The sequence below is a fragment of the Salmo salar genome, chromosome 24 (genome assembly GCF_965601325.2).
Source record: "Salmo salar chromosome 24, fSalSal1, whole genome shotgun sequence".
Lineage (NCBI taxonomy): Eukaryota > Metazoa > Chordata > Actinopteri > Salmoniformes > Salmonidae > Salmo > Salmo salar.
The window spans coordinates 38233129-38241974 of record NC_138314.1 but is presented as its reverse complement, the minus strand read 5'-3'; positions in this window follow the sequence as shown (position 1 = coordinate 38241974).

Genomic DNA, 8846 nt, shown 5'->3' with positions numbered 1-8846 from the left:
ACTATCTACCAATAGAGTTTATCTGTATTTCTCATAGCTGTCTACATACCACCACAGACTGATGCTGGCACTAAGACCGCACTGAATGAGCTGTATTCCGCCATAGGAAAACACTCACCCAGAGGCGGCGCTCCTAGTAGCCGGGGATTTAATGCAGGTTAACTTAAATCTGTCTTATTACATTTCTATCAGCATGTTAAATGTGCAACCAGAGGGGAAAAAACACCTTTACTACACACACAGAAACACATACAAAGCTCTCCCTCGCCCTCCATTTGACAAATCTGATCATAATTCTATCCTTCTGATTCCTGTTTACAAGCAAAAATTAAAGAAGGAAACACCAGTGACTCGATCAATAAAAACGTGTTCAGATGAAGCAGATGCTAAGCTACAGGATTGTTTTGCTAGCACAGACTGGAATATATTCCAGGATTCCTCCAATGGCATTAAGGAGTACACCTACTCAGTCATTGGCTTCATCAATAAGTGTATCGATGACGTCGTCCCCACAGTGACCGTACCTACATTTATTTATTTTTTATTTAACCAGGCAAGTCAGTTAAGAACAAATTCTTATTTACAATGACGGCCTCCCAATCACGGTCGGATGTGATGCAGCCTGGATTCGAACCAGGGACTGCTTGCACTGAGATGCAGTGCCTTAGACTGCTGCGCCACTTGGGAGCGCCACTCATACATACCCCAACCAGAAGCCATGGATTACAGGCAACATCCGCACTGAGCTAAAGGTTAGAGCTGCCGCTTTCAAGGAGCGGGACTCTAACCCGGAAGCTTATAAGAAATCCCGCTATGCCCTCTGACAAACCATCAAACAGGCAAAGTGTCAATACAGGACTAAGATCGAATCGTACTACACCGGCTCTGACGCTCGTCGGATGTGGCAGGGCTTGCAAACCATTACAGACTACACAAAGGGAAGCACAGCCGAGAGCTGCCCTGTGACACAAACCTACCAGACGAGAAACTGCTTCTATGCCTGCTTCGAGGCAAATAACACTGAAACATGCATGAGAGCACCAGCTGTTCCGGAAGACTGTGTGATCACGCTCTCCGCAGCTGATGTGAGTAGGACCTTTAAACAGGTCAACATTCACAAGGCCGCAGGGCCAGATGGATTATGAGGACGTGTACTGCGAGCATGCGCTGACCAACTGGCAAGTGTCTTTGCTGACATTTTCAACCTCTCCCTGTCTGAGTCTGTAATACCAACATGTTTTAAGCAGACCACCATAGTCCCTGTGCCCAAGAACATTAAGGTAACCTGCCTAAATGACTACCGACCCGTAGCACTCACATCTGAAGCCATGAAGTGCTTTGAAAGGCTGGTCATGGCTCACAACACCATTATCCCAGAAACCCACTCCAATTTGCATACCGCCCTAACAGATCCACAGATGATGCAATCTCTATTGCACTCCACACTGCCCTTTCCCACCTGGACAAAAGGAACAATTATGTGAGAATGCTATTCATTGACTACAGCTCAGCGTTCAACACCATAGTACCCTCAAAGCTCATCAATAAGCTAAGGACCCTGGGACTAAACACCTCCCTCTGCAACTGGATCCAGGTAGTAAGGGTAGGTAACAACACAGGGGCCCCCTCAGATGTGTGTACTCAGTCCCCTCCTGTACTTCCTGTTCACTCATGACTGCACGGCCAACACCATCATTAAGTTTGCTGATGACACAACAGTAGTAGGCCTGATCACCGACAACAACGCGACAGCCTATTGGGAGGAGATCAGAGAGCTGGCCGTGTGGTGCCAGGACAACAACCTCTCCCTCAACGTGATCAAGACAAAGATGATGATTGTGGACTACAGGAAAAAGAGAACCGAGCACGCCCACATTCTCATCGACAAGGCTGTAGTGGAGCAGGTTGAGAGCTTCAAGTTCCTTGGTGTTCACATCACCAACAAACTAACATGGTTCAAGCACACCAAGACAGTCGTGAAGAGGGCACGACAAAAACCTATCCCCCCTCAGGAGACTGAAAAGATTTGGTATGGGTCCTCAGATCCTCAAAAGGTCCTACAGCTGCACCATCGAGAGCATCCTGACTGGTTGCGTCACTCCCTGGTATGGCAACTGCTCGGCCTCCAACTGCAAGGCTCTACATAGGGTAGTGCGTACGGCCCAGTACATCACTGGGGCCAAGCTTCTTGCCATCCAGGACCTCCTACACCAGGCGGTTTCAGAGGAAGGCCCTAAAAAATGTCAAAGACTCCAGCCACCCTAGTCAAAGACTGTTCTCTCTGCTACCCCACAGCAAGCAGTACCGGAGCACCAAGTCTAGGTCCAAGAAGCTTCTAAACAGCTTCTACTCCCAAGCTATAATTCTCCTGAACATCTAATCTAATAACAGACTGACCAGGTGAAAGCTATAATCCCTTATTGATGTCACTTGTTAAATCCACTTCAAATCAGTGTAGATGAAGGGGAGGAGACAGGTTAAAGAAGGATGTTTAAGCCTTGAGACATGGATTGTGTGTGTTCCATTAAGAGGGTGAATGGGCAAGACAAAAGATTTAAGTGCCTTTGAACGGGGTATGGTAGTATGTGCCCAGTGCACTGGTTTGAGTGTCAAGAACTGCAACGCTACTGGGTTTTTCACACAACAATTTCCCGTGTGTATCAAGAATGGTTCACCACCCAAAGGACATCCAGCCAACTTAACAACTGTGGGAAGCATTGGAGTAAACACGGGCCAGCATCTCTGGGGAACGCTTTCAACACCTTGTAGAATCCATTCCATGACTAATTGAGGCTGTTCTGAGGGCAAAAGGGGGTGCAAGTCAATATTAAATAGTTGTTCCTAAAGTTTTGGCCACTCAGTGTGTGTGTGTACACTGAACAAAAATATAAATGAGACCTGTAAAGTGTTGGTCACATGTTTCATGAGCTGAAATAAAAAGTTCCAAGAAATACACCGCTCAAAAAAATAAAGGGAACACTTAAACAACACAATGTAACTCCAAGTCAATCACACTTCTGTGAAATCAAACTGTCCACTTAGGAAGCAACACTGATTGACAATAAATTTCACATGCTGTTGTGCAAATGGAATAGACAACAGGTGGAAATTATAGGCAATTAGCAAGACACCCCCAATAAAGGAGTGGTTCTGCAGGTGGGGACCACAGACCACTTCTCAGTTCCTATGCTTCCTGGCTGATGTTTTGGTCACTTTTGAATGCTGGCGGTGCTTTCACTCTAGTGGTAGCATGAGACGGCGTCTACAACCCACACAAGTGGCTCAGGTAGTGCAGCTCATCCAGGATGGCACATCAATGCGAGCTGTGGCAAGAAGGTTTGCTGTGTCTGTCAGCGTAGTGTCCAGAGCATGGAGGGGCTACCAGGAGACAGGCCAGTACATCAGGAGACGTGGAGGAGGCCGTAGGAGGGCAACAACCCAGCAGCAGGACCGCTACCTCCGCCTTTGTGCAAGGAGGAGCAGGAGAAGCACTGCCAGAGCCCTGCAAAATGACCTCCAGCAGGCCACAAATGTGCATGTGTCTGCTCAAATGGTCAGAAACAGACTCCATGAGGGCCCGACGTCCACAGGTGGGGGTTGTGCTTACAGCCCAACACCGTGCAGGACGTTTGGCATTTGCCAGAGAACACCAAGATTGGCAAATTCGCCACTGGCACCCTGTGCTCTTCACAGATGAAAGCAGGTTCACACTGAGCACGTGACAGAGTCTGGAGACGCCGTGGAGAACGTTCTGCTGCCTGCAACATCCTCCAGCATGACCAGTTTGGCGGTGGGTCAGTCATGGTGTGGGGTGGCATTTCTTTGGGGGGCCGCACAGCCCTCCATGTGCTCGCCAGAGGTGGCCTGACTGCCATTAGGTACCGAGATGAGATCCTCAGACCTCTTGTGAGACCATATGCTGGTGCGGTTGGCCCTGGGTTCCTCCTAATGCAAGACAATGCTAGACCTCATGTGGCTGGAGTGTGTCAGCAGTTCCTGCAAGAGGAAGGCATTGATGCTATGGACTGGCCCGCCCGTTCCCCAGACCTGAATCCAATTGAGCACATCTGGGACATCATGTCTCGCTCTATCCACCAACGCCACATTGCACCACAGACTGTCCAGGAGTTGGCGGATGCTTTAGTCCAGGTCTGGGAGGAGATCCCTCAGGAGACCATCCGCCACCTCATCAGGAGCATGCCCAGGCGTTGTAGGGAGGTCATACAGGCACGTGGAGGCCACACACACTACTGAGCCTCATTTTGACTTGTTTTAAGGACATTACATCAAAGTTGGATCAGCCTGTAGTGTGGTTTTCAACTTTAATTTTGAGTGTGACTCCAAATCCAGACCTCCATGGGTTGATAAATTGGATTTCCATTGATTATTTTTGTGTGATTTTGTCGTCAGCACATTCAACTATGTAAAGAAAAAAGTATTTAATAAGATTATTTATTTCATTCAGATCTAGGATGTTGTTTAAGTGTTCCCTTTATTTTTTTGAGCAGTATATTTCATACGCACAGAAAGCTTATTTCTCTCAAATTTGTTTACATCCCTGTTAGTGAGCATTTCTCCTTTGCCAAGATAATCCATCCACCTGACAGGTGTGGCATATGAAGAAGCTGATTAAACAGCATGATCATTATACAGGTTCACGTTGTGCTGGGGACAATAAAAGGCCACTAAAATGTGCAGTTGTGTCACACAACACAATGCAACAGATGTCTCAAGTTGAGGGAGCATGCAATTGGCATGCTGACTGCAGGAATGTCCACCAGAGCTGTTGCCAGAGAATTGAATGTTCATTTCTCTACCATTAGCCGCTGCCAACATCGTTTTAGTTCATTTGGAGGTACTTGCAACCGGCATCACAACCGCAGACCACATGTAAACACGCCAGCCCAGGACCTGCACATCCGGCTTCTTCACCTGCGGGATCGTCTGAGACCAGCCACCCGGACAGCTGATGAAACGGAATAGTATTTCTGTGTAATGAAGCCCTTTTGTGGGGAAAAACCCATTCTGATTGGCCTGGCCTGGCTCCCCAGTGGGTGGGCCTATACCCTCCCAGGCCCACCCATGGCTGCATCCCTGCCCAGTCATGTAAAATCCATAGATTAGGGCCTTATGAATTTATTTAAATTGACTGATTTCCTCAAGTGAACTGTAACGCAGTAAAATCAATGAAATTGTTGCATTTATATTTTTGTTCAGTATAAGTGTATTTTTTCCCCCTAAAGTTGATTAATATCACTAGCAACAGAATAAACAAATATTGAATGATGTTATCTAGCCCTGCAGTGCCTAGCTCCACTCCTATTCCCCAGGCGCTCTCTTTTGATGACTTCTGTAACCGTAATAGCCTTGGTTTCATGCATGTTAACATTAGAAGCCTCCTCCCTAAGTTTGTTTCATTCACTGCTTTAGCACACTCTGCCAACCCGAATGTCCTAGCCGTGTATGAATCCTGGCTTAGGAAGACCACCAAAAACTCTGAAATCTCCTTCCCTAACTACAAGATTTTCAGACAAGATAGAACAGCCAAAGGGGGTGGTGTTGCAATCTACTGCAGAGATAGCCTGCAGAGTTCTGTCCTACTATCCAGGTCTGTACACAAACAATTTGAACTTAAAAATCCACCTCTCTAAAAAGTCTCTCACCGTTGCCGCCTGCTATCGACCACCCTCTGTCCCCAGCTGTGCTCTGGACAACATATGTGAACTGATTGCCCCCCCCCCCCATCTATCTTCAGAGCTTGTGCTGCTAGGTGACCTAAACTGGGACATGCTTAACACCCCAGCCATCCTACAATCTAAGCTTGATGCCCTCAATCTCACACAAATTATCAATGAACCTACCAGGTACCACCCTAAAGCCGTAAACACGGGCACCCTCATAGATATCATCCAAACTAACTTGCCCTCTAAATACACCTCTGCTGTTTTCAACCAAGATCTCAGCGATCACTGCCTCATTGCCTGCATCCGTAATGGGTCAGCGGTCAAACGACCTCCACTCATCACTGTCAAACGCTCCCTGAAACACTTCTGCGAGCAGGGCTTTCTAATCGACCTGGCCCGGGTATCCTGGAAGGATATTGACCTCATCCCGTCAGTAGAGGATGCCTGGTTATTTATTTTTTTAAACGCCTTCCTCACCATCTTAAATAAGCATGCCCCATTCAAGACATTTAGAACCAGGAACAGATATAGCCCTTGGTTCTCTCCAGACCTGACTGCCCTTAACCAACACAAAAACATCCTGTGGCGTTCTGCATTAGCATCGAACAGCCCCCGTGATATGCAACTTTTCAGGGAAGTTCGAAACCAATATACACAGGCAGTTAGAAAAGCCAAGGCTAGCTTGTTCAAGCAGAAATTTGCTTCCTGCAACACAAGCTCAAAAAAGTTCTGGGACAGTGTAAAGTCCATGGAGAATAAGAGCACCTCCTCCCAGCTGCCCACTGCACTGAGGATAGGAAACTCTGTCACCACCGATAAATCCACTATAATTGAGAATTTCAATAAGCATTTTTCTACGGCTGGCCATGCTTTCCATCTGGTTACCCCTACCCCGGTCAACAGCACTGCACCCCCCACAGCAACTCACCCAAGCCTTCCCCATTTCTTCTTCTCCCAAATCCAGTCAGCTGATGTTCTAAAAGAGCTGCAAAATCTGGACCCTACAAATCAGCCGGGCTAAACAATCTGGACTCTTTCTTTCTAAAGTTATCTGCTGAAATTGTTGCAACCCCTATTACTAGACTGTTCAACCTCTCGTGTCGTCTGAGATTCCCAAAGATTGGAAAGCAGCTGCGGTCATCCTCCTTGACCCAAACTGCTACAGACCTATATCTATCCTACCCTGCCTTTCTAAGGTCTTCGAAAGCCAAGTCAACAAACAGATTACCGACCATTTCGAATCCCACTGCACCTTCTCCGCTACGCAATCTGGTTTCAGAGCTGGTCATGTGTTTTCCTCAGCCACGCTCAAGGTCCTAAACGATATCTTAACCGCCATCGATAAGATACAATACTGTGCAGCCGTATTCATTGACCTGGCCGAGGCTTTTGACTATCATTCACCACATCCTCATCGGCAGACTCAATAGCCTTGGTTTCTCAAATGATTGCCTCGCCTGGTTCACCAACAACTTCTCTGATAGAGTTCAGTGTGTCAAATCGGAGGGCCTGTTGTCCGGACCTCTGGCAGTCTATGGGGGTGCCACAGGGTTCAATTCTTGGGCCGACTCTTCTCTGTATACATCAATGATGTCGCTCTTGCTGCTGGTGAGTCTCTGATCCACCTCTACGCAGACGACACCATTCTGTATACTCCTGGCCCTTCTTTGGACACTGTGTTAACAACCCTCCAGACGAGCTTCAATGCCATACAACTCTCTTTCCGTGGCCTCCAACTGCTCTTAAATACAAGTAAAACTAAATGCATGCTCTTCAACCGGTTGCTACCTGTACCTGCCTGGCCCATCAGCACTCTGGACGGTTCTGACTTAGAATATGTAGACAACTACAAATACTTAGGTGTCTGGTTAGACTGTAAACTCTCCTTCCAGACTCACATCAAACATCTCCAATCCAAAGTTAAATCTAGAATTGGCTTCCTATTTTGCAACAAAGCATCCTTCACTCATGCTGCCAAACATACCCTTGTAAAACTGACCATCCTACCGATCCTCGACGATGTCATTTACAAAATAGCCTCCAATACCCTACTCAATAAATTGGATGCAGTCTATCACAGTGCCATCCGTTTTATCACCAAAGCCCCATATACTACCCACCACTGCGACCTGTACGCTCTCGTTGGCTGGCCCTCGCTTCATACCCGTCGCCAAACCCACTGGCTCCAGGTCATCTACAAGACCCTGCTAGGTAAAGTCCCCCCTTATCTCAGCTCGCTGGTCACCATAGCAGCACCCACCTGTAGCACGCGCTCCAGCAGGTATCTCTCTCTGGTCACCCCCAAAGCCAATTCCTCCTTCGGCCGCCTCTCCTTCCAGTTCTCTGCTGCCAATGACTGGAACGAACTACAAAAATCTCTGAAACTGAAAACACTCATCTCCCTCACTAGCTTTAAGCACCAGCTGCCAGAGCAGCTCACAGATTACTGCACCTGTACATAGCCCATCTATAATTTAGCCCAAACAACTACCGCTTCCCCTACTGTATTTATTTATTTTGCTCCTTTGCACCCCATTATTTCTACTTGGACTTTCTTCCACTGCAAATCTACCTTTCCAGTGTTTTACTTGCTATATTGTATTTACTTCACCACCATGGCCTTTTTTTGCCTTTACCTCCCTTATCTCACCTCATTTGCTCACTTTGTATATAGACTTATTTTTCTACTGTATTATTGACTGTATGTTTGTTTTACTCCATGTGTAACTCTGTGTCGAACTGCTTTGCTTCATCTTGGCCAGGTCGCAATTGTAAATGAGAACTTGTTCTCAACTTGCCTACCTGGTTAAATAAAGGTGAAATAAAAAATAAATCTATGGTAGAGAAGAAATGACCCTCACTGGAGCCAAATATTTCTCACTAGAGCGTTGAAAAGGCACCCGATAATAGATTACCAGTGCAGCAAGTGCCACTGGCTGTCGGTAGGCTTTCTTAGCTTGGACATTAAGTATGGCTAACCTTTGTCTAACCAGCTAAACAGTTGCTCTTAGCGAACATGTGTTTACAGTTACCTTTCTAGCTAATAGGCTGTTAAGAGTTCACACTTCCTCTTCCAATCATAATGCTGGAAAGTCTAAATAATAACTATTTAAAAAATGTTGATGACTTCTCCTTGCCATTATCATTCACCTGATAAGACAA